Source organism: Canis lupus, chromosome 37 (genome assembly GCF_003254725.2).
Source record: "Canis lupus dingo isolate Sandy chromosome 37, ASM325472v2, whole genome shotgun sequence".
NCBI classification, from domain to species: Eukaryota; Metazoa; Chordata; class Mammalia; order Carnivora; family Canidae; genus Canis; species Canis lupus.
Genome location: NC_064279.1, coordinates 5,032,390 through 5,058,974, shown reverse-complemented (window position 1 = coordinate 5,058,974; position 26,585 = coordinate 5,032,390). Strand labels below are relative to the sequence as shown.

The 26,585-nt window shown below is 35.8% G+C and overlaps 1 long non-coding RNA gene across 7 annotated transcripts in view; it reads right to left on the bottom strand.

Annotated features, from left to right (window-relative positions):
* Positions 1–8,253: 8,253 nt before the first annotated feature.
* Positions 8,254–26,585, bottom strand: part of LOC112656699 (uncharacterized) — a 50,716-nt gene continuing 32,384 nt past the window's right edge. For 3 of the 7 annotated variants that reach the window (XR_007408869.1, XR_007408870.1, XR_007408875.1), the window contains 3 exons: positions 18,608–18,691; positions 15,725–15,864; positions 8,255–8,457 (listed from right to left, as the gene is read on the bottom strand). This is a non-coding gene — a long non-coding RNA (uncharacterized LOC112656699). Of the gene's footprint in view, positions 8,458–15,724; positions 15,902–16,190; positions 16,479–18,607; positions 18,692–26,585 lie in introns of all 7 variants that reach the window. The other 4 variants (XR_007408871.1, XR_007408874.1, XR_007408872.1 and 1 more) reach the window with 3 other exon arrangements.

Sequence of the window (26,585 nt, the reverse complement as noted above, 5' to 3'; positions counted from 1 at the left end):
ATCCCGGGACCCCACGATCAGGCCCTGGGCCGAAGGTGGCACTAAACCGCTGAGCTGCCCAACTATGTCTGTTTTTTATGACAGTACCATACTATTTTGATGATCATAACTTTATATAATACAGCTTGAAATCCGGAAGTGTGGTACCTTATGTTGTGTTCTTTCTTAGGATTTATTTGGCTATTTGATGTCTTTTGTGGTTTTACATATGTTTTAGGAGTGTTTTCTTTTTTTCTATCCCCTATAAAATATGCCATTGGAATCTTGATGAGGCTGCATTCAATCTCTATGGCTTTTTTTTTTTTTAATTTTTATTTATTTATGATAGTCACACACAGAGAGAGGGAGAGAGAGAGAGAGAGAGGCAGAGACACAGGCAGAGGGAGAAGCAGGCTCCATGCACCGGGAGCCCGACGTGGGATTCGATCCCGGGTCTCCAGGATCGTGCCCTGGGCCAAAGGCAGGCGTCAAACCGCTGCGCCACCCAGGGATCCCTCTATGGCTTTTATAGTACTGCTATATAGTATTAAAATTTGATGAATGAGCAATACAATATCAGATGGCTTCTACAGTATTGCTATTTTAACTATATTAATTCTTACAATTCCAAATATGAGATGTCTTTCCGTTTATTGGTGTGTCTTCAATTTCTTTTATCAATGTCTTATAGTATTCAGAGTAGATATTCTTCATGCCCTTAGTTAAACTTATTTCTAAGTATTATTTTTGATGTTGTAAGTGAAAAAGAAAATCCTCTTTTTCAGAAAATTTGTTGTTAGTGTATAGAAATGCTACTAACTTTTGTCTATTAATGTTGTACCTTACAACTTTACTAAACTCACTGATTAGATCTAACAGCTTTTTGAGTCATTCTTTTTTAAAGACTTTATTTATTTATTCATGAGACACACACACACAGAGAAAGGCAGAGACACAGGCAGAAGGAGAAGCAGGCTCCATCAGGGAGCCTGACATGGGACTCGATCCCAGGTCTCCAGGGTCATGCCTTGGGCTTCAGGTGGTGCTAAACTGCTGAGCCACCCCGGCTGCCCTGTTTGATTTTCTATATATAAAATCATGTTGTATACAAAAGATAAATTTTTACTTTTTCCTTTCCAATTCTGATACCTTTTATTTCTTTTTTCTTGCTTGATTGCTCTAGCTAGGACTTCCAGTATTATGGTGAATAGCAGTGGTAAGAGAGTGAGTACCCTTGTCTTGTTCCTGAACACAAAGAAAAATACTGTCATCCTTTCATAACTGAGTATGATGTTAATTCTGGGCTTGTGACATGTATGGCCTTTATTATCTTTAGATATGTTTCTTCCATGCCTAATTTGCTCAGTTTTTATCATGAATGGATGTCAAATTTTGTTGAATGCTTCTTCCTGAATCTGTTGAGGTGATCATATGATTGTTTTCCTTTTTCTATTAATATATATTATTATTAAGTATATTAATTATCATATATATATGTATATATATCACTGATTGATTTCCATATGTTGAACCATTCTTATATCCCAGGGATTAATCCCATTTGATTATGGTGAATGATCCCTTTAATGTGCTGGTAAATTTGGTTTGCTAGTATTTTGTTGAGAATTTTTACATTCATATTTATCAGGGATATTGGTCTATAGTTTTCTTTTCTAGTATCTTTATTTGGTTTTGGTATCAGGATGATGCTGGTATCATAAAATGAGTTTGGGAATATTTCTTCCTCTTCAAGTTTTTAGAAGACTTCGTGAAAGATTGGTATTCATTCTTTATTTTTTTATTTATTTTTTTATTTTTTTTTAAATGTTTTATTTATTTATGGTAGTCACAGAGAGAGAGAGAGAGAGAGAGAGGCAGAGACATAGGCAGAGGGAGAAGCAGGCTCCAGGCACCAGGAGCCTGATGTGGGATTCGATCCTGGGTCTCCAGGATCGCGCCCTGGGCCAAAGGCAGACGCTAAACCGCTGCGCCACCCAGGGATCCCGGTATTCATTCTTTAAATGCTTGGTAATAATCACCAGGGAAGTCATCTTGTTTTGGTGGGATTTTTTTGTTCATTTTGGTTTTTTGTAGTTGTTGTTGTTGTTGTTGTTGTTTGAGAGGTTTTAATCACTAGTTATTTTTCTATTCAGATTTTCTATTTCTTCCTGATTCAGTCTTGGCAAGTTACACATTTCTAAGAATTTTTTTCATTCTTTTAGAATATCCAGTTCGTTTGCATGTAGTTGTTCATAGTAACCTCATTATCCTTTGAATTTCTTCGTTGTCAGTTATGTCTCCTTTTTTTATTTATAGTGTTGTTGATTGATGTCCTTTCTCTTTTTCCCTTGGTTGGTGTAGCTAACGGTTTCTCAATTTTGTTTATATTAAAAAAAAAACAAAAACAATTCCTATTTAGTTACTCTATTCTCTTGTTTTTCTGATTTCTATGTTAATTATTTCTGTTCTAAACTTTATTATTTCCTTTCTTCTACTAACTTTGGACTCAGTTTGGACTTCTTTTTTCTAGTTCCCTCAGGCATAGAGTTAGATTATTTGGAATATTTTTTGCTTATTGATGTAAATGTTTATTGCTATGAACTTCGCTCTTAGACTTGCTTTACTTGGATCCCATAAAACCTGATCTGTTGTGTTTTCCTTTCCAATTCTCTCAGAAACCTTTTTTTCACCTTTAAGTTCCTCTTAGCCTCTAGCCTCTACTGACTATTCAGAAGAGTAGTAATTTCCATTTTTCAACTCTAGGATTTTTTTTTTTTAATTCTTGTTATTTCCTTATCAAACTATTTGTTTTGTTTGTGCATTGTTCTCCTAATTTTGTTAGTTGTCTGTGTTTTCTTATAGTTCACTAAATTTCCTTAAGAGGATTATTTTAAATTATTTGCCTGAGAGCTCATAGTTTTCATTTCTTTAGGGTCTTCTATTAGATCTCTATTAGTTTATTTTGATGGTATAATACTTTCCTGATTTTTGGTGATCCTTGATTCCTTACATTGGTATCTGTGCTTTTGAGTAATTTGGTTCCTCTTCCAGATTTTACAGGTTTGCTATTGTAGAGACAGTTTTTCACCAGTCAACTCAGTTTGGGCTTCTCGATGTGTCTGCTGGTAATGTCTGCACAAATGGAGCTTCCTATTATGATTTATTTTGGGGTGAGGCACTTGTTTTAGCTCTGCAGATAGGAACGAGGTGAGGGTTTGTCACTGGTTAAAAACAGTTGGCAAGGACTACTGGCTTGGATCCCTACCCAAGTGAGGCTGTAGGATGGGCTCTGCAATTTCTTGAATTATTTGGTCTGGTTTACTAGATGGTTGTTCAGTAATAGACAGGGCTGTGAATTAGCTTCCTTGCCCTGGCAGGATAACAAGCCAGGGCTCAGGGCCTGTACAACCTGGATATTTGGGAGCCTGAATCAGGCCTGAGTATGCACAGAATCCCCTGGTCAGGAGGCCCCTGGTTTTGCTCTACAGACAAGGGAAGCCAGGTCTGCGGTCTCTATTCAAGTGTGACTATATGTTGGGCTATTGAATTGACTGTGCAGTGTCCTGTGTGCTCTTGTTAGCTTCTCTGGCCAGATAAGCTGAAGGCTGTATTCTGTGATGAGCAGGAATATAAATGAGATTTCCTGCGTGGGCACAGTGGGAGAAGCAGCTCTAAATCTGGTAAAGTTCTTAGGTTGTTGTCTAACTCAAGCCAACCTGCACCTTCCAGTTTTTTGGCTGAGCAGGGCCACTGGCTTTGCCCTGAGGGTGATCAGCTCTGTTTCCCTGACTCTGGGCTCAGGTGCCACTGAGCTGCTCAGCTTCTAGGAATTGTCACAGGTTTTCTCATCAGATAGGGCCAGAAGACTTTCACCACAGCGGGTGGGTCTATGTCTCAGCTCCCTTGCCTAGGAATCAAAGGGAGAAGACACTCCAGGCTACTCTTAGTTTTCCAAAGTCTCTCTTGCTGGGAAGGGCTAGGAGCTCCCCTCAGCCTTGGCTGTGAATTAATCCCCCTGCCTGTGCAGAGTACAGGAGTCTCCATGTGAAGTACCGGCTTTGCTTTGGGACATATCAGTTCTGCTTGTCCGCCTCTTGGCTCAAGGGTCACTGAACTGCATACTTGAGGAGTTGTCACAAGCTCTTCTGTTCAAGTGGGGCTAGGGGATACTTTCCACAATGAGTGGTACTGTGACTCAGCACCTTGCCTGAATATGGACAAACCAGACTCTTGGGCTGACAAAACTCTCTATTTGAGGATCCAAATGAGGCAGATTTGCATTCTGCTGAGTTCCCTGGTCAGGATATTCCCACAACTTGTTTCTGCTGATGGGTGAAGCTGCTGGTAGAACTACCTGAGCCCTAAAGCTATAAACGATCTACCAGGATCCCAGTACTGGTTTTCGGAACACCTGCCTCTTCCCCCTCACCTGCCAGGCAGATTCCCAATGGGAGGATATGAAGATTCCCTGACAGTCCCCATGGTGCATAGTCGGAGTAAGGGCCACCTAAGTAAAGTGACCCACAGTGCAGGGGGAGGCTGGTTCTCCTCTGTGTTTTCTTTTCCCAGGGGAGGAGCTAAGGCTCAGGAAACCTGTCTGGGTGGTGGGGTGCTGGCCTGGGGGAGGGAATGTGGTCACTGTGTGGCTAAATTCTCTTACCCTTCTAATACAGTCTGTCATGTCTCTTAGATGAAGGGGTTACTTCAGACTCAGCCCCGTATTCTAGGATTTAGTGGTGTCTTGTTTTGAATAGACATCCATTGCTCTTCTTTGAGGGGAAGCAAAGTCAGGAATGACCTGGGTTGCCATCTTGGTGATATCACTCCCTAAATAATACTGAAAAATAAAATGTCTTGACTAAAGTCCTGAATGTCATATCTATCTCTAACTGGTATATAGCCAAGTAAAAAAAAAAAAAAAAAGAAAGAAAGAAAAAGAATTGTTTCTCAAAATTTTGTTCATTTTCATGCAATGATAACTGTTGTTGCTTCTTTCAGTTTATATTTAAATTCTAGTCACAGACTCAATTTCACCATATGAAATTTTATAATATGAATTCCATGTTACATTCGAGATAATCAATCATGTTTCAATGTAATCCACATTGCATAGGAGACTTTTATTATAAGCATTATCGTTGTAGTATAGTAAAGTGCATTGTTAATGAAGCATGGAAAAGGAATAATTTCAACTAATAGGCATATATGTCAAATTTCAATTAGGACTATGTTGGAATTCAAAAAGAGATATGAGCATGTAAATTTAAACCTTTGACCTTCACCATAAAGAACAAGGTCTGAGAGAGAAATTAAACTATTTTGATGTAGCATACAAATTTAAATAAATTAATGTGTCCTGAACTCTTTGTAATGACTCTCAGACAGCATATGATTTTTAAGATTTTTATGTACTTGCAATTTATGACTTTGCACTATTTACTTTTACTCTACATATTTAAATATTAATGAATAAAATAAAATAACATTCAACAAAAGTTTGCTGTGTAACTACTTATTAGACAATATACTAATACTTAGGTGACACATCTTGAATTAGTGACCAGTGAAACATATCAGGCTTATCATATTTTTTCCCTAAAGAAACAATAATTCCTCCGTATTTTAAATATTCGGTGAATTTTCAATGAATTTTCTTTATGGGGGAGGAGAATTGTAGTTGGTTTATATGAATCACAATCCAAATAAAATTCACATATCAAATTTAGCTGATTTCTCCTTTAATTCTCTTTTAACCTGTTGGTTACCTTTTCCTCCTTATATTTTTTTTTTATTGATGAACTCAGTTCTTTTTCCTATAAACTTTCCTGTTATCAGTTGTTTTGATTGCATACTTGTAATACACTTTAAAAGTTGTCACTCTGCCCATGAATTTTTTATAATTAAATCTGGAAACTTCTGATTCATTTGATTATTTTTAAGAATACTTTATGAGGATTGCAAGGTCACAGATAATTTTAAAAATGAGTGTTTTACTCAACATCGAAAACAGAATTGCTGTAAAATATGAGAATATATATACACACAGTCATATATACATATATACACACATATTTGGGAAATCATCTTCCTTAATGAAACAACCCACAGATATTATCTGATACCCAGTGAGCTCTTTCAATTATAATTTTCCATTTAAAAAAGTTCTGAAAATTTTTCCTCATAGTCTTTCTACCTTCTGCTTTAGCAAAAGCATCTTCAGCATACTCCCTTACATTTAGGAGGACATTTACTTTTTGCTTAAAAGTGGATTTTTTGCCCCCATTCTTAGTCTTAAAACCTAATCTTTCTCTTCTTCTCAAGTCATTTTTCAGAGCTATACATATAAAAGGCAATTTATTACATACGAAATGAGATAAAGGGCATAAAGTTTAGGAATTGAGATGGATGACATGTTGTATATTGTTCTGAGCTGAGGTAACCAAGGTCAAACAGAAGTAAGATTAAATGGTTATGCCCTGGATTCTCAAAGCCTTTTCCAAAAATTGTAGGAATGAGACAGAGAAATTTTAATTCAAATGTCAACTGAGACTTAGTAATTTATCTGAAATGCTGAGATACAGAAAAAGATCAACACAGTTACAGTAATGTAGCATGCTACAGACAGTTGATAGAACTGTCTCATAACTAATCAACACATATGGATTAATGGTGAGGGATATATTTGCTTAGTTAGAATTTAAAACAATATGATATTTACATTATGTAGGTTTTTTTTTTTTAAGATTTAATTTACTTATTCATGAGAGAGAGAGAGAGAGAGAGAGAGAGAGAGGCAGAGACACAGGCAGAGGGAGAAGCAGGCTCCATGCCAGGAGCCCGACGTGGGATTCGATCCTGGGTCTCCAGGACCACACCTTGGGCTGAAGGCAGCGCTAAACTGCTGAGCCACCTGGGCTGCCCCACATTAGGTAGTTTTTATCTAGAAGAGTGACTGATCCAGAGCAGGCTTTGCAGGATTTTAAAAATGGAGAAAAACAGGAGCTATTCTCTATTACAACAATAGCTTTGAAGCTATATCTTTAAAGTTGCTGTGAATAGGGGTGCCAGGGTAGCACAGTCAGTTAAGTGTCTAACTCTTGGTTTTGGCTCAGGTCATGATCTTGGGGTCATAGGATCAAGCCCTGTGTCAGGCTCTGCCCTCCCTGGGGAGTCTTCTTGGGACTCTCTCTTCCTCTCCCTCTGCCCTTCCCCACCCTGGAGTGGGTGCATTCTCTCTTTCCTGCAAAAATAAAATAAATGATTAATTCTTAAAAAAATAATATTTTAAAAATTAAAATTGTGAATAAACTGAAATATATTGTTAAAGAATGAAATATGTATTATTTTATTGTGACCTTAGGTTCCTTAAACTGAATTTCTTTCATTTTAAAGACAAGGAAAATGAAGCCCAGAAGGCTTGGTTTGAGTGAGCTCAGAAAATAACCTAAGAGAAGGCCAGAAACTTGAAACTTGATCCTAAGTTTGATGGAGCACTGCTGTTGTATGTGTAGTTGTTGTTGTTGTTTGTTCTTTTTTTTTTAATTTTTATTTATTTAATCATGAAAGACAGACAGACAGAGAGAGAGAGAGAGAGAGGCAGAGACACAGGCAGAGGGAGAAGCAGGCTCCATGCAGGGAACCCAACGTGGGACTCGATCCCTGGTCTCTAGGATCAGGCCCTGGGCTGAAGCTGGCGCTAAACCGTTCAGCCACCAGAGCTGCCCTGTTGTTTGTTCTTAATAGCACCTTAATAGCTCTGATTTCATTTTCTGGGAAAGCTTCTTCTATCCAATATAATATTTCCATTAATTTGTTGTATAGTCTAGTTTTAAAACAGCTATTAATGCATCAATTTTGTAATATATATAAAATTAAGCTTTTTAAAGGACAGTGTTTGTGTTTTTCATTGTTTAAATAGAGCTGTTTATTTCAATACTAAAACAAGTTTTATGTTTTACTCTCTTTTAGGTGAAAAACTCACTAAATACTTTTACTTGGAATTTTACATATGGGAACGACAGCCATAATGCAATCCAGATCTTCCTGGACTTACTATGGAGTTACATCATGATAAACCCATCATAAAGTGAAAATACAGTAAGTCAAAAATGCATTTAATACACCTAAACCTACTGAATGTCATGGCTTAGCCAAACCCACCTTAAATGTGCTCAGAACACTTGCAGTAGCCTACAGAGTTGGACAAAATCATCTAGCATAAGTTTTCAGAAAGTGTAAAAAGTGTTAAATATCCTTTTTTTAAAAAAAATATTTTATTTATTTAATGAGAGAGAGGAAGAGAGGGTGGGGCAGGAGAAAGGGAGAGAAGGATAATCTCAAGCGGACTCTGAGCTGAGCTTGGATCCCAACTTGGGGCTAGATCTCATGACTGAGCTGAAACCAGGAGTTGGATGCTTAATTGACTGAGCCGCACAAGTGCCTCAAAAGTGCCAAGTATCTCATGTGATTTCTTGAATACTGTATTGAAAGTGAAAACAAAATAGGTATATGGGTACAGAATAGTTTTAAGTATGTTAGTTGTTTGCCTTTGTGATTGTGTGGCCACCATTATGCAATTTAACAAGAATGTCATACTGCATCTCACGAGTGCAGGAAAAGATGAAAATTCCAAGTATGATTTCCACTGAATGCGTACTGCCTTCACACCATCATAGACTCAAAAAATCATTAAGTTGGGAGCTGTCTGTAATTGCCATGCTAGTAATAGTTTATTCATCTGCCCTGAGAAATTATTGAATACTTGGTATTTCAGCCTTAATATATTATAATTAATTGGTTAGTAACTACATTCCATCTTGCTTACTAAGGGATATCAGGAATTTGCCCACCAGAGCCCTTGTCTGTTTCTTATGGGCTTGTGTAAAATCTTTATGTTTACATGCAAAAAAAAAAAAAAAAAAACACACACACAGAAAAAAAAAACAAAAAACAAAAACAAAACCAGAAAAACATAACCCCAGGATGGTAGATTGCATAGTAGTGGTCTGATTTCTTTGATTTTATAGTTTATTCTATGGTATTATGTCTTACAAAAACATCTTACATCTTGCTGATTTACTTTAGCAATGCAGAAAATATTGACACACTTCATATTTCACTGAAAGGGCAATTTGATTTTAAACCATGCAGGCCTTGGTGGAAAGATGCTGTGAGAGCAGGTGGTGCAAGGAATCTTATCATCAATATGGTGATTTTGTTTGAACTATTATTTAACTTGAACTGATGTCTCGTTTTAACTTTAGAATATGATGACTATTTCATCAAATTAATGATTTTTCTGTGACTGGAAATGCACAGGAAAAATCCAAAGTGATCGATAACTTCTGCAGAAACCACTAATGATGCAGGCCACACCATTATGGCAATTCCCTGACTATATTCTGTGGCCTTGAGGACTACTATATGTTTGTATCTTTTGATTGTTCCTCTAATCTTACATAGCATTTAAGTTTATTGCAGGAAAGCTATGTCCAATAATAAGTGAAATTTTAATTCCAAAGTTTCAAAATGGAAACTAAATATATAAGGTAAGTTCATCGGTGTAAAAAAAAAAGAGATACCGTATTCCATTATTCAGATGATTATGCTTATTAGTGCAAAAGTCACTTGATGTGTATGATAAGAAGGTTTCTAACAGATGTCTCTTTGATGTAAGATATAAAACGGCACATACCTCATTAAACAACACATCAAAAGCATAAAAATGCAACCATTAATCTATATTTCATAATTTCCCCATAATAACTCTAAGCAAAACTCATTGAACACAAATGAAAGAGCTGTAGAAGAAGGTGATATTAAAATTCACATATGGTTCAGTCCTGTTCCTTTGAATTCTATCAGGCATGTGTTGGTCCAAATTGAATATAAAGAATGAAAAACAGCTTAATAGATGAGCAATAACTTAGGAACTTTTCCAATAGGAAAGATGCCTACTTTCATGAGTTCATCAAAAATGTATATGTTATCAAAGAATGTTAGACTTGGTTGAGGTACTAAGTACCATCAAACTCAATTCTTATGCTTTTAGATGAGTCAAATGAGCCACATAGCAATTACCTAACTTGCTATAACTCATCCAATTAATCATATTAGAATCCTGATTAGAATTGAAGTTTTTGGACAAATGTTTCAGAGCTCTTTGCAGTGCTCCGCCATGTTCTTAGAAGTATACTTTCTATCTTGGAGAATCTGCATTTCTTAGGGTTGGAGAACGCCTACCTTAAAGATATGTGTTATTTGACAGCATAAACAGAGGCCCAAAGCAGGTACTATATGACATACAGAAAGGGGTATCATCACTGTGGAAAGCCTCTTTGTTCACTTAATGCCGATCTAGCTTTATTACTCTTTGGTTACGGCAGATAGAACTTTCGTACACACGTCTAACACTGGTGTTTCTTATTTCCGTCACTATTATCCTTGTCCTCACCAGAAACCTGGTGGGAAACCTTCTATCTATGCACTCTAAGTCAATTATATGTCTAATGATATACATAATAATATAAAAATTATATATATATATATATATATATATATATATATGGCTCTCTTCAACGTTTACCTGACTCCAAGGCCTATTTTCTGAAACCCTGAGGCCAATTTGTTTCCCTTCCATGGCACTCCACAGTGACCTTTCCTAAATCAGTCATCCAGCAATTATCACACCAATCTCAGCTTGATTTACTTGCCTCATCCAGTGTATGTGCCTTGAGCCTGGGAATTGTATCCAATTCCTTGTTGTATTTCCAACATCTAGAATTGTGTCTGGCTTATTGTATACACACACACACACACACACACTCACACACACATGCATCACACAAAAATACACACACCTTTTTGACCAGATGAAATAATTAACCCATATTTTGAGAAAAAAAAAAATCCCTGATTACTTATTTTCAGTTTCCAATTTTCTCTGAAGTGTGTCTGTCATTTTCTGGAGAGGATAACAAGTTCCAAGATTTTAATGGGGTTTAGGCAATTTATTGTGTTATAGTTGAATGGATTGCTTTTATGTACTGGTGAGATGAGTTCATTCCCTAGAAAATCCTACTTGATCATGAATAATTGTCCTATCTTTTTCTGTAAAATACAATGTAGTTTTTTGGTCTCCCCTATCCTGCTAGATCATTAATGGCTAGTTGGAATTTATTTGTGGCAATCTTTAGTGAGGAAATAACCAATGAGCAGTAGTTTGGTTTGCTAAAAGAGTGTCCTTGTGAATATCTTTATTTTATTAATAATGTCCAGGCTTTGATTATCTATAAATATAGTTGCTATCGTGACAGTTAAATACTCATATAATACCAACATATAATAGAGTACAAGGAAGAATCATATCAACAAAATAAATTATCTACCCTTTACCTATACCTTCAGGGTCTTGAAATCATGCAACATATATAAATTGTAATATAACCTTACATGAAATAGTAAATAAAATAATTGTTAAGAAGTTTATCAAAAACTCGTATTCAAATTCTTATAAAGAACTGTTTTATTGCAAACACATTGATATTGATTATATTATGTAGTATCTTTGTTATATAGTAAGTATGCCCACAGATTCCTCAATTTATTTCTGTAAGAGGAGGGAATAACTTGCATAATGCAAATTTATTTACTTTTCTCCTCCCCAGCTCTATAACCTGAATTGAAGCCATTGCCAGCCTTCTGCATTTGGATGAATAGAAACTTTTACTCAATGTTTAATTGCAGATATTTAGACTTCAAACTATTCATTACAATTTTGGATACATTTTAATATAGCTATTTATCATAAAGTAAGTGTGTTCTCTGGAAAATAAACATAGTTAGAACAGATAAATCATTAACAATTTTATTTACATTTTGAGTAGATTCCTCCTCTGTTGCATTTTGTTCATTGCTCCATACTACACAGAAATAAAGTTATTAAAAATTCAAACTGCACAGAGATTTTATGGACAACATCTATAACTACGATAGCATTTGGTCTCAGTCTAAATTTATTAAATCCTTTTGAAGAAAAATAGTGCCAGTTAACAATTATTTATTACTTATCAGTGTTTTGCATGTATTATACTTCAAATCCTATGTCCAAGGAGTTTGGTACTATTTTTATCCTTCTTTTACAGATATGAGGAGTAAAACACAGAGAGGTTAAGTAACTACACAGTTTGTAAATAGAGGATCCAGATTTCAAACCCAGACAATTTCTCAGCAGGCAGAGGGAGAAGCAGAGTCTCTGCTGAGCAGGGAGCCTGATGCAGGGCTTGATCTTAGGCCCCCAGGATCATGTCCAAACCCAAAGGCAGACACTTAACCAAGTGAGCTACCCAGGCACTCCACTCTTCTGCTTTTCTAAAGAAAAATATGTTCAGCTGTATCCAGGTGGATAGAACTTTAATTGTCCTGAAATGATTTTATGGTTAGTTTTAAATATTTTGGTCCTTTTAAATATGCTTGAAAATCAAAATCAAATAAGGAAATCTTTCTCTCTTTTTTATTTTTAAAGATTTTATCTATTCATTTTAGAGAGAGAGTGTATGTGGGAGGGGCCTAGGGAGAGGGAGAAGGAATCTGAAGCAGATTCACACTGAATACAGAGCCCCATGTGGGGCTTGACCCCACAACCGCAAGATGAACCTGAACGAAAACCAAGAGCCGGCTGCTTAACCCACTGAGCCACCCAGACATCCCAAGTAAATCTATTTCTTGGAGCAAAAATGGGATCACAGTTATACTTCTAATACTCAACTTTTTAGTATAAGAATACCATATTTACTAGGTTAAAGTAATTCTTTCCAGAGGAAATGATTTGGACTTTTGGGTTCACTGAGGCAAGTTACCCAATTGAAGTTTCTCTTAACAACCAGTGATAGTTTTAAATTCCTTCTTCATGAATTTAAATGTGAAAAGAAGTTTTGATAGCTTTGTTTTCTTAAAACGATTTATTTTAACAGCCCAGCAGGATAATCTGCCTCACAGAGTCATCTCTAGTAGGTTACAGCATCATAGTATTCAGTAAAACCTTCCTGATTTGATAATTTACTTATCTTTATCAAAAGATAAAGTCTTGTCATCAAGACTCAAAACAATGTTTAAGTTGCTGCAATTTGAAACACAAATTATCCACCTTAAAACTTCATTTAATAAAATAGCAAAACATTTTAAAAGTTAGAGTTTTGCTTGGATTTATCTACAGGTTAATGAGGAAACTCCAATATATACTAGAGTGTATGTGATGTGCTGGTGTTTGGGAGAGGGTAATCTTTGGAGAGGTAAACAGTAAGAGAAGAGAGGGTGTGGTCCAAGGATTATAAATTGAAATACCTACAAGGACCAGGCAGGAGCAGAAAAGAGAAGAAAGGAATGAGGTAAGGGAGGTAGCAAACCAAGAGATGTACCCGTTTAAATATGGTAACTCCAACCAATTGTTGACCTATAGGGAAGAGCCAAATCACTAGAGCCAAATCACTAGAGCCAAATCTCACTGTTCCAGAGCCACAGATGGACCATGCTATTTACATGAGTTATTTTATTCTCATCATAATGTCCTGAGGTGGGTTTCATCATTTGCATTTTTCCCATGGGAAAACTGAAGCTAAGATAATTTAATTGCTATCTATCTCAACTAATAAGCAGTAGAGCCAGGCTTAAATCCGAGCATCTTTTGGCTCAGTAGTTTACTGTTTGTTTGTTTTTTTGGGGGGGGTGGGGTGGTTAAAGGATTTTATTTATTTATTCATGAGAGACACAGAGAGAGAGGCAGAGACACAGGGAGAGGGAGAAGCAAGCTCCATGCAGGGAGCCTGATGTGGGACTTGATCCCAGATCTCTAGGATCAGGCCCTGGGCTGAAGGCGGCGCTGAGCCACCCGCGCTGCCCTATAGTTTACTTGTTGAAGAATGTTGTCCACCCCTAACACATATGTGAACAAATTTGATGGAAACAAGACATGTTCACAAAAAGAAAGAGAAAAATGCAAAACAGTATGAGTAACATGTCAAATAAATGACTAATGGGAAATCAGGGATTAATCCTGGACTTATCAATAGAATGGTTAAAAAAGTTAGACTTGTTTGAGATCTCCAAGGAAAGAAAGACCAAGTGAATTAGGTAGTAATCAGAGTAGAAAATGTACAAAAGAAGAAATATGCAGAGGTTTTCATGAAATGTTGAGGAGAGACATTAGCCTTGGAAGGGGAAAAGTTACTCTGGGGAGTAAAGGGAGAAATGGTGGAGTAACAGTTTAGATGTACAGCAGTGATTAGATTGTTCTCAAACTTTAGTAATCGATTTGGATTATGAACTGAGAGAAAATAACATGAATGGCAATATTTTTGTAGAAGACATGTACTTGATCGTTTCTCTAATTTCTAAACATAATCTAACAAAATACAAATGCATAGGCACACACAGAGAGACACACATACATACGTGCACGTGCACACACACAAGGGTTAGAGGATTTTCCCAAAGTGGAAAGAAAGGAAGACTATCTGCACATGAACATCCATTACCCTCTATACCTGTAAAAGAGAGTGGAAGGCATGGTATGGTGTAAATCAACAAGATAATTTTATACACACACACACACACACACACACTATATAATTATAGGTAAATAAATATTTAGGGGGCTGAGGAAGGAAATGGTGGCCATTTGTGGTCTCTTCTTGCTTTCCAAACATACTGCCACTGCACAATAATAAAGCAATAGAAATGCATGTTCACTTTTTTAGTGCACTATCCTAAGAAAAGCAGTATCATCCTACCACTCATAAATTTAAGGACTCTCTTCTTTAGTATTTTAAAGTAAGAAGAGTCATCACTTTGAATCCTGTACTCAAGATACATATATATATATATATATATATATATATATATATATAAAATGCTAGTTAGTTTTGAAATGATTCATTCAAATGTACTGCAGACATCTCAAGCTTTAAGGAAAAAAAAAATCGTGAAACCAGTATCGGATTTATATACACATCTGTAATTTTAGCCAGTTTACAAAAACATGATACCATTGCCATGAATTTTTGAGAATCCATTCATTTAGGAAACCCAAACGGCATAAAGAAGTGAAATTGATTCATAGTTGGGCAAAATCTCCACCTTGCAAATATTCTCAGTTTTGACATTTTTGTTGAGAATCACTCTCTCCTCCAATCTCTTTCCTACCTCCAGCACACAACCATTTAGGACATTTCACCTGCCTTGTTTCAATTTTTTAAAAGCAAAACAACGTCAACAATGCGTCTAAGAATGACCAGGCCATAATTATATAGCTGAATGCTAGGAAAACCATTGTTTCTTAAATGATTGTTTTTCCATAGTCTTATCTAGAATTGTAGAATTGACTGTTCCTCCATTTTAAACCTGAGGTCGAGTAGAATTTTAAAAGCCTATATATCTAGTATTTTTTTTCTTTGAGTACATTTGCATTTACTTCTCTTGATTTAAGACTAAACCAGAGAATAAAGTGGAATCATACACATGTTAGGTTCATTTATTTGTGTAAAAAAGAAACACATGGTGATAGGCTACCAGTGATCTGTAGATGACAATAACAGCTCGTGTCGAAAATGATTCTATGGTAAGTAAGAGTTATTCTCAAAATAAGGCCATATATAAAGTATAAAAATGAGAAAGACAATGCCCACAGGGAACTATCTTCTACACACTAAAGCAGCCATTATTGCATCATTAATCTTAATTTCTTTCTTACCTATGAAATCTGCGTGTTTCTTATGAAAGCCTGTTATGTTATCTGCATCAATATTTTCTGTGTAGTTTGCAGTTGAAAGCCAGTTAAGTGCAGAGCTAACTTTTTCACTTAGTAGGGAATGTGCTATCATTTCCTTTTATCTGGAACACAGGAGACAAGCATGAATATTCATCTCATCTAGAGAATAAGAAAGATTGCCACTAAAAAAGATGATACCATAGAATTCATTGCTAGAAGGACATGTTAATAATAAGTCCTATTTTTGTTTCACTTTACGGCCATAATGTGGTCATGATGATAAGAGTGGAAACATCCTGCCGGCCAACATGCTTTTGCTAACACGCTTATTCTGAAATTTTATAAAATCATATTTTCTTATATATACATGTATTTTACCCATTTATTTGAATTTGCTCTCCTATACTGAGAATGCATTTAACATAATGGTTTCCCTGCATTAATTCACCTTGTTTTGTGGCTTTATTTCCTCCTTTCTTTGATAAATATCTCTAAATATCTCACATTTGATCCTGGGGATGTAGATAATGGACTAAGCAATTGCAAAGCCCTCAGGTTAGGGCATTCAGTCAGCACAAGGCCTCTTTTTCTTTATCACATTGTCTTTGTTTTCTCTCTTCACTGGATTGCAGAACCACTCAGCATTCCTCCTCCCCATTCTACTTTATTCCCAGGCGGGGATATTAGGAGAGGCATGTGTCTTCCCTTTCTGATCAAATATGCAAAAGCAGAAAAACTATGAAATTAAAAGGAAAAGAAAATCTGCTTATAAATATATCATTTGGTCCCTCACAAATAGCCAGTCACCCATTGCAAGGTTACTAAATGTGTGTCACTCACAAGGCTGAACACCGGGTTCTATTTGTTCCTAGCAGGATAGACTTGCTCCAATGAGAAGGGAAGTGTTAGGAGACTTGGATTTGATTAAACTAAAATTGCCAAGTAACTCTCAATGAGTCCCTGTTTTCCAGTACATTTTGGCAAGGTTGTTTGAAAGACTGATGCAGATTTGTCATAAGCAATGGAGAAACCAGAGACAAGAAATTCAACTTACAAACTCCTGTTCCACATCAAGGAATTTAGAGAGAAGAAGGAAAAAAGCCATTTTTGTTGAGGTGCAAAGAGCTATACCAAGACTAATTTTAGTTGGAGAGTACAGCTACAGCCCATAATATAGCTCCCGTAGGAGGAAATGGACAGTTTTGTTGCTGTTTTACTTTTCCTTAAACAACAGGCTTTGCTTTTTCTGACTTTGAGTCTACAGCTTGTTTCATAAGCCAGGAGAGGACATAGAGTGGTATGAATTGTGTTAGCTCTATTCACTTATTTTAAGCAAAGCACCTTCTGTGGCCGGCCAGGGGAGGGAATGGGCTGCTTTTCCTCTGGAAACTGGTGAGAATAGTAATCAGATTCGAAAGTCTGCACAGCAAAATCTGACTTGATCAAGTGAAAAAGGAAAGCCAGCCTTACAATCAACATTATTCATATTTCCGATAATGCTGTAAAGTAGAAAGATCTTTTGTCTCTGTTTTGCTGTTTCTTCTTTTTAAATTTTCATCCGATAAATGATGAAAATGAGGATCAAATTATGCGCTTAATGTTATGTAACTTGAAAGTGGATAGCTGGAATTCAAACTCCTGCCTATATGAGTCTAAAATATTTTCACTTTGATATGCCTAAAAATCAAGGATCTGCTTAGAAAGACTTTATTTATATAGAAAGGGATGGGTATTTATCAATTATGTACCATGCACAAGCTCCAGGGTAGGTACTAGGAACAGATAGGCAAATAGGACGGATTACTTGCTCTCAGTGGGCTCCGGTAATAAGCTAAAGTGATTCTTATGACAAGCCTTCAGAATGGACTCTCTCTCTCTCTCTCTGTATATATATATATATAAAGGAATATAAAGGAAATGTGGCTTAAGGAAAATATGGCTCAGACCGGCTCAATAACTAAAGGAAAGTCAAATGGAATAAAACCAAAAATTATGATTGAATTTTTTTCTTTTAATTTTGACACCATGACAAATGAGAAGCTTACTGGAACAGGCATTTGAGGCATAAAAGTGGTAAATAGCCATTTTTACGTGACTTATTGAGTTAGGGATAAATGGGGCCAGGCAGGGCTAGGTAGGGGGCCATGGAAGCAGGCTCACAAAAATCCCCAAAAACGCTGAGGGGTAAGGAAACCAGAGATGAGGGAACAAGCCAGACCACCCTGCCCTAGGTGTGGGCAGGGAGGGTGTCTTGTGATAACAGCTACTTGTAGCCAACAAAAATCACCAGACTCTAAAAAGGGAAGTAAGCCATTAAAGGTGTTATCACTAAGCCTTACTCAATGGTGGTATCAGTAGATAATGTTAAAAGGATGTAGGTTCCCTGGTTGCCTTCCAATAGAAGGCCAACCCTACAAGGCCAACCCTACAAGGCCTCAGTGGCAGCATGTCGTGTTGGGACCCCTCTCACTCCTGAGAGCTTTCTCTGTATCTTTCCTTAATAAACTTCTATCACTTTACTCACTCTCCTGTGTCCTCGAGGTTAATTCTTCGACTCCGTGAGACAAGAACCAAGCTCTCCTGTATCATTATCATAGAATTTATGCCTTCCATGTCCTGTGAGTAGGTACTATTTTACTTACTTTTAACACTCATATGAAGTCCTCTTTATTTTTTTTTCACTCCTTTATTTCTCCACTGTCTTTTTGTTACAGTTTTTAGTGTTGTTGATATTGTTTCTTATTTTCTCTAATTGTGTTTATTTTTCCTCTAAATCCCAATTCGGGTCACTTTCTTGGTAGGCAATGATTCTTTTGGAATAAAACTAAAAAAGTACAGAATCCAAATAAGAAAAATGTAACTTACTATTTATTTCCACATGATGAAATGTTTTCTTGTTCAAGGAATTTTATGAACTGATCTTAAAAAGCATCTGGAGGTGGAAAGGTTCTAAATAAACAGAAATTATAACATGTGATAAGTTGTTTTCATTTGGGAAATAGTTTTTTGTTTATTTTAATCCACTCCAATTTTCAAGTATCTAACTGCTGGTAAAAAAATTATAGAAAAACATTAAAAAACAGAGGTGGTGGGTGGAGGGATGGGTGAAGCAGGTGATGGGTGATGAGCAACCTGTTGTGATGAGCACCGGGTGTTGTGTGGAAGTGCTGAATCATTATATTGTACACTTGAAACTAATATTATACTGCATGTTATCTACACTGGAATTAAATATATATATATATATATATATATATATATATATATATATATTAAAAAATATGTCGCAATTTTTAAAAAGCTTTTGGGGGGGTGCCTGGGTGGCTCAGTTGGTTGAGTATCTGCCTTCAGCTCAGATCATGTTCTCGGGGTCCTGGGATCTACCCTTACATTGGCCTTCCTACTCAGTGGGGAGTCTGCTTCTCCCTCTAATTCTCCCCCCTTGCTCATACTCTCTCTCTCTCTCAAATAAAAAAAATCTTTTAAAAAGCACTTTGGAATGAATTATGCTTTGATACTTTACTTTTAGAGTTTGACAAACTAAACACACTAAGAATTGAAGCCTAGATATTTATAAATGATCCTTTACTATTTTTTCTATTATGCTGAAACATATATTTAAAATATATCATTAGTCATTACCCCACTTTGTTTTTGAAAAATATACGACTTGGCTTTGCTTTCATGAAGAAATATTTATGCTTAGAAATACAGCTTCATTGTAAAATAATTTTTATTGTTAGAAAGTTTCACTGGGCAAGCAGTTTATCCTAGAAAAATTAGAAAATATAGATGAGTTTAAGGGGAAAAAAGGAAAAGGAGCTTAAAACCACACCTTTTGTTTCATTCAACATTTAACTATTTTCATCCATATATTTCCATTTGCTATTTCTATGCATCTTTCATATCTATTTATATAAAAACTATACTTTAAAATATTAATGTAGTTTATATACATCGTATGTACTTGCACATGTCTGTATATGTATGTGCTTAATGTTGTAAATCTTTGTATAAAAGAATGTGGTCAGGAAAATTGTTACTCTTTTTTGCTTGAGGGACCTAGGATATGCTGCCAAATATTGAGATAAGCAGGCGATAGTCTTTCCTTTTTATGTGATGTATTAGAAAACCATCAAGCAACATAATTATATTTTCTTTCTTTCTTCTTTCTTCTTTCTTTCTTTCTTTCTTTCTTCTTTCTTTCTTTCTTTCTTTCTTCTTTCTTTCTTTCTTTCTTCTTCTTTCTTTCTTTCTTTCTTTCTTTCTTTCTTTCTTTCTTTCTTTCTTAAATAAATTTATTTTTTATTGGTGTTCAATTTCCAACATACAGAATAACACCCAGTGCTCATCCCATCAAGTGCCCCCCTCAGTGTCTGTCACCCATTCACCCCCACCCCCCGCCCTCCTCCCCTTCCACCACTCCTAGTTCGTTTCCCAGAGTTAGGAGTCTTTATGTTCTGTCTCCCTTTCTGATATTTCCCACTTATTTTTTCTCCTTTCCCCGTTATTCCCTTTCACTATTATTTATATTCCCCAAATGAATGAGAACATATAATGTTTGTCCTTTTCCGAATGACTTACTTCACTCAGCATAATACCCTCCAGTTCCATCCACGTTGAAGCAAATGGTGGGTATTTGTCGTTTCTAATGGCTGAGGAATATTCCATTGTATACATAAACCACATCTTCTTTATCCATTCATCTTTCGATGGACACCCAGGCTCCTTCCACAGTTTGGCTATTGTGGACATTGCTGCTATAAACATCGGGGTGCAGGTGTCCCGGCGTTTCATTGCATCTGAATCTTTGGGGTAAATCCCCAGCAGTGCAACTGCTGGGTCGTAGGGCAGGTCTATTTTTAACTCTTTGAGGAACCTCCACACAGTTTTCCAGAGTGGCTGCACCAGGTCACATTCCCACCAACAGTGTAAGAAGGTTCCCTTTTCTCCGCATCCTCTCCAACATTTGTGGTTTCCTGCCTTGTTAATTTTCCCCATTCTCACTGGTGTGAGGTGGGATCTCATTGTGGTTTTGATTTGTATTTCCCTGATGGCAAGTGATGCAGAGCATTGTCTCATGTGCCTGTTGGCCATGTCTATGTCTTCCTCTGTGAGATTTCTGTTCATGTCTTTTGCCCATTTCATGATTGGATTGTTTGTTTCTTTGCTGTTGAGTTTAAGAAGTTCTTTATAGATCTTGGAAACTAGCCCTTTATCTGATACATCATTTGCAAATATCTTTTCCCATTCTGTAGGTTGTCTTTTAGTTGTGTTGACTATATCCTTTGCTGTGCAAAAGCTTCTTATCTTGATGAAGTCCCAATAGTTCATTTTTGTTTTTGTTTCTTTTGCCTTCGTGGATGTATCTTGCAAGATGTTACTGTGGCCAAGTTCAAAAGGGGTGTTGCCTGTGTTCTCCTGTAGGATTTTGATGGAATCTTGTCTCACATTTAGATCTTTCATCCATTTTGAGTTCATATTTGTGTATGGTGAAAGAGAGTCGTCTAGTTTCATTCTTCTGCATGTGGATGTCCAATTTTCCCAGCACCATTTATTGAAGAGACTGTCTTTCTTCCAATGGATAGACACCCCCCCCCCAAAAAAAAAAAAAAAAAAGCCAGGGGAATTTTAAAAAAGAAAACCATATCTAGGGGCATCACAATGCCAGATTTCAGGTTGTACTACAAAGCTGTGGTCATCAAGACAGTGTGGTACTGGCACAAAAACAGACACATAGATCAATGGAACAGAAGAGAGAACCCAGAAGTGGACCCTGAACTTTATGGTCAACTAATATTCGATAAAGTAGGAAAGACTATCCATTGGAAGAAAGACAGTCTCTTCAATAATTATATGTTCTAATATACGTTACAAATAGAATTTCTTTGTGGTTATTTAAAAATTCCAGTGGAATGTACACCTTATGAACTAGAATATTCATCCATCATGTGACATATACATACATTATCTCCTTTGATGTAATTAAATTACTCGTAGATACCTGATTCTGATTAGCTAATAGCTATCTTTGTTGATTTGGACTTACTCTCTTCTGTACAAGGAGAAATTTATTATATTAACACTGGAGTCTTTCTTACAGCTCCAAAATAATTTAACTTTGTGCCTTAACACAGTCTTTAGTCTGCCATCAGATTAAAATAGAATCTAGTTAAAAGTGAAAAAAAATTCACTAGGTATGTGATAGTAAAAGAAATTGTAAGATGTTTGTAAAAAAACCACAGTTAAGTATGTTCAATAACAAAAAACCTTCCCTTCAAGACAAGTTTTTGCATATTATTTCTGATAGTCAACTATCGTAAAATTTTTAATGTAACTATAACAAGGAAATTTCTCATATGTAAAAATAATGTCTAACATACTTCTTTCCAAATCTTAATTTATTTCTCACACATTCTCAGTCATAAGTTCTACTTCAAATGCAAAAAGTAGTCAATATTAATAAAAAGTGGAATATGTGAAAACGATTTGATTTAATCCAATGACAATATTAATATGCTTTTTGAAATATGCAGATGAATAATTTCCTTTTAAAAAATTCAGTTAATCACTGTAAAACAACTCCTTTGTAACAAATATTTCAAACATTTATTTAAAATATTATTTTCATATTTACATAAAATATTTAGTTCTCTAAACACCTGCTGTATTACATAATGAAAAGGATGAAAAAATTATGTTAATGGATTTTAAATGTTTTTTTGAGAGAGAGAGAGAGAAAGAGAGAGAGAGAGAGAGAGAGAGCGCACATGTATGAAGAGACGAAGGGCAGAGGGAGAGGGATAGAGAGAATCCTAAGCAGGCTCCACACCCAGTATGGAGCCTGACTTGGGGCAGATTCATGACCCTGAGATCACAACCCCAGATGAAATCAAGAGTCAGACACTTAACCAACTGAGCCACCCAGGCAGATGTAAGTTAATGAATTATTAAGGTATTTAGATATATAGCAGATACCCTGATTCCCATTTGCCTTTTTTTTAGAGCTCTGCCTCTCAGGGGGTATTTTGACTTGAAAGCATTTTCTGAGAAAAGGGATTGTATTCATGGTAAGCTCAGAAAAAGATGTACTTATTTTATAAAAACGTGTCTTCCTATAAGTTTATTAAAACATGTTGAAGATAGTATAGGAGAAATGTAAAGACAAAAGAAAAACATTTCTGAAAGTTAAATCAGATTATTCAAAATGATGAACATATCTCTCTGAATATTTTTAATTGTAATAAGACCATGCATAAATGTGTATGATTGATACATATTCAGTTATAATAATTATTTCAGCTAAAGATATATATACCTTTGATGTATCTAATTAATTATCTCCAAGATGGTACATATATAGCATCTGTAATTGAAAATTACAGTCACCTAACTTTTCATACAATCTTGTTTTCAAGAAATGCCAAATCTAAACTTTTTGAAAAAGGATTTTATTTATTTTAGAAAGAGAGAGAGAGAGAGAATGGGATGGAGGTAGAGGGAAAGAGAGAGAGAGAGAGAGAAAGTGTCAAGCAGACTCTGAGCTGAGCTTGGGGCTAAGTGCCAGGCTCCATCTCATGATCCTGAGGTCACAACCTGAGCTGAAACCAAGAGTCTGGTGTTTAACTGACTGAGCCACCCAGTTGCTCCCCAGATCTAAACATTTATTTTCACCTTTCAAAGTTCTTTTTATTTCCTTTCTTTTTTAAAAGTTACTTTAACGGCACAAGCAAATGCATAGCTTCTTTAGTTGCTCACAACCACTTGTTACCCTTCGACTTTATCTGAAATATAAAAGCAAAGGACTTTAGAAAGCTTAGCTCATTTCTAAAGACTTGAGCATAAGGAAGAGGCAGAGAGAAAAAGTATAAAAACAGTCCTTTGTGCTAAGGGTCTTAGCCAGGATGGATTTCCTATCCAGGACCGTGATGCACAGCGATCTTCTTATATACATTTGATGTCGCTGGAAAATGTGGCTTGTTTCTACGTAGATGTTGTTCCCCTCTCCATTCATCTCAGCCTCTCCTTCATCTGTTTTCTGTTTCTCCTTAAGTGTAGACTTTACCTCATTAAGCTTTAGCTCCTTTCTCAGCTTCCCACACAGATCTTTGTTTCTCCAGAGCTTTTTTTATGTTCTCATTTTTATCCTGTAGCTTTTGATTTTCAAGTTTTGCTTCATATTTTACATAGGTCAATTATTTCTTTATTCATTCTTAATATCTTGTTTTATCCCTCATTATTCTGAAATAGTAGCTTATCTTTAATGGATTTTTAATTACCTTATATAATATATTCTAGTATTGTGCCTTTTAATCTTTGTACTAATATGCTTAATTTTTAATGCACTCCTATTTTAGAATAATTTGGATTTAGAGAATTGTGAAACTAGTACAATGAATTTACATACACTTCATTCCTTGCTTTCCCTATTATTGACAGCTTACATTAGGATGGTACATTTGTCACAATTAATGAACTAGTATTGATACATTATTAACTAAAATCTGTTCTCAATTCAGATTTCCTTAGTTTTTATCTAATATCCTTTTTCTATTCCAAGAGTCCATTCAGGATAATACAATGCATTTAATTGTCATGTCTTCTTAGGCTTTTTGTGGCTGGGACATCTTCTTAGACTCTGCTGGTTTTTTGATGACCTGAACAGTTTTGAGTACTGGTGAGATGGTTTAGAACATTCTTCAGCTGGCATTTATCTAATGTTTTTTCTTCTTATTATTTTTTTTTTCTTATTATTTGGTTATAATTAAAGGTTTTGGGAAGAAGAACACTCAGGTAAATTGCTATTCTCATTACATCATATCAAGGGTACATACAGTCAACATTGCTCGTCACTGTTGATGTTGACCTTGATCACCTGGATGAGGTAGTGGTTTTTCAGTTTCCCCACTGTACAGTTACTCTCCTCCTTGCTACTTCCTATAACAAAGTATTGTACTATACACTTTGGAAGGAGGTCACCATGCCAGTTTACACCTAATATGTGGAGAATTTTTCTTTCCATTCTTAAATATCTACATAAATTAGTTGGAATTATCTACACAGGATATTTAATTTTTTTCTTATGCATATTCTGTTTAGTAATTTTGTTAATATGGAAATGTATTGGATATCAATATTAATATTAGATATTTATTATTTTATACTTCATTTTATACTCCAATTCCACTTTATTTATGCTGTTGCAGGACTCCTGAATCCCTTTGATACACTTCCAATATTTTGGTGTTTCTGTTTGTTTGTTTTACTGATTGCCTCATTTCTGGCATTAAATGATGCTGTGTGTTTTTTCAGTGCAGCAAACTTTACACGATTTTATACACAAAATTTCATTCCTGGCTTTTCTTTCTGCTATTTTACCTTATTTTCTACATTTCATTCAACTTATATTTTATTTAATTGTATTTTATGTAGGAGTAAAAAAACATTTGCATGATAAATCAGTGCACACATAGACAAATGCTAGCACAATGCATACATAGATAAATGCTGGTTGTTGATGACTCATTCCATATCCATTCAATATTCTGAGCTCACATGCAGCTGCAGTGGACAGGTCTGCATATCAAGTTTTTGTATCTTTCCTGTTTCTTTCCTGCTCAGACTATATGACCCAGTAGATACAATTCTTTGGGGTCTCTTGGAATCTTTCAGTAAAAGGTACATAGACTATTTAGACCCCCCATAGACATAATAGACCTTTCATGTTCTGGAGGAAGGCAATGTCTTCTGCAGCAGAGAATCACTGTCAACAGTGAAAATAATCATGTACTGTATGTTGGCTAATAGAATTTAAATTGAAAAAAAAAAAACTAACTTTCAAAAAGTAGCTTCTAAACTTGCATTGGGCTCTACTAGAGACTGAGTGACTAACCATGGGACAGTAAGGCTACATGAGCAGTCCTAGTCATCAAGTGATGGGTCTTATTAGATCTACTAAGTCACAAAGTTGAGCAAGAGCAGCACTGAGCCAACATGACATGGAAATTAATTATTCAGAACCCAATTGCAATTAGTCCAGAGATACAATCAAGTTTTATGAACAGGTAACCGTTTTGTGGGTAGGAAAGCTTTTCCCAAAGCTTAGATTTTTTTTTCAAAATATTATATGAATACTTTAATGCAAAAATGCTTAACACTTAAAACTAGCAAAGCTTCATTTAAATTAAAACTCCATTGAACTAAATACAGATGGTTAAACCCAAGAATTGTACAGTAGTTGATTTCTGCTATATAATGCCAGTTCTAATGCAACACAGCAGGAATTGCATCGTTAGCTGTCACTTCCTCCATCGCTCATCTGAACCCTATGGGGTGAGGGAGAGGGTACTCAAACAGACACAAACAAAATACAGCCAAATAAACTGTGCAGTGATTTCTAATGGTTATAAACCCATTTTGACTAAGCTGTCCAACCCAACAGCTGGGGAATAACTGCAGATATTGTTTCAGTATCTGGTTCACAGATGGTTCAGCTCAATACATTGATGCAAGCTGAAAATGGACTGCCAACGAACCATAGCTACATGCATGTGTAGCCATAAGGGTAGTTGTAGAATTTCTCAACAGTCTAAACTGTGAGTAGTACACATGTTTATATCACCTTAATATCATGAGAGAAGTTCTTAGAGGTAGGGTATACTCAAAATTTTGAGAAGTGATAAATTGGTTTGTTGGACAGAAGTCTGGAAGGAGCAAGAAAGATCAAAGACTAAGAGCTCTGGAGAAGGAAGAAATGTATTGATGGATGGATAGGAGTGGGCACATGTGCAGATCTTCTTCTTCTTTCTCCTTCTTCTTCTTCTTCTTCTTCTTCTTCTTCTTC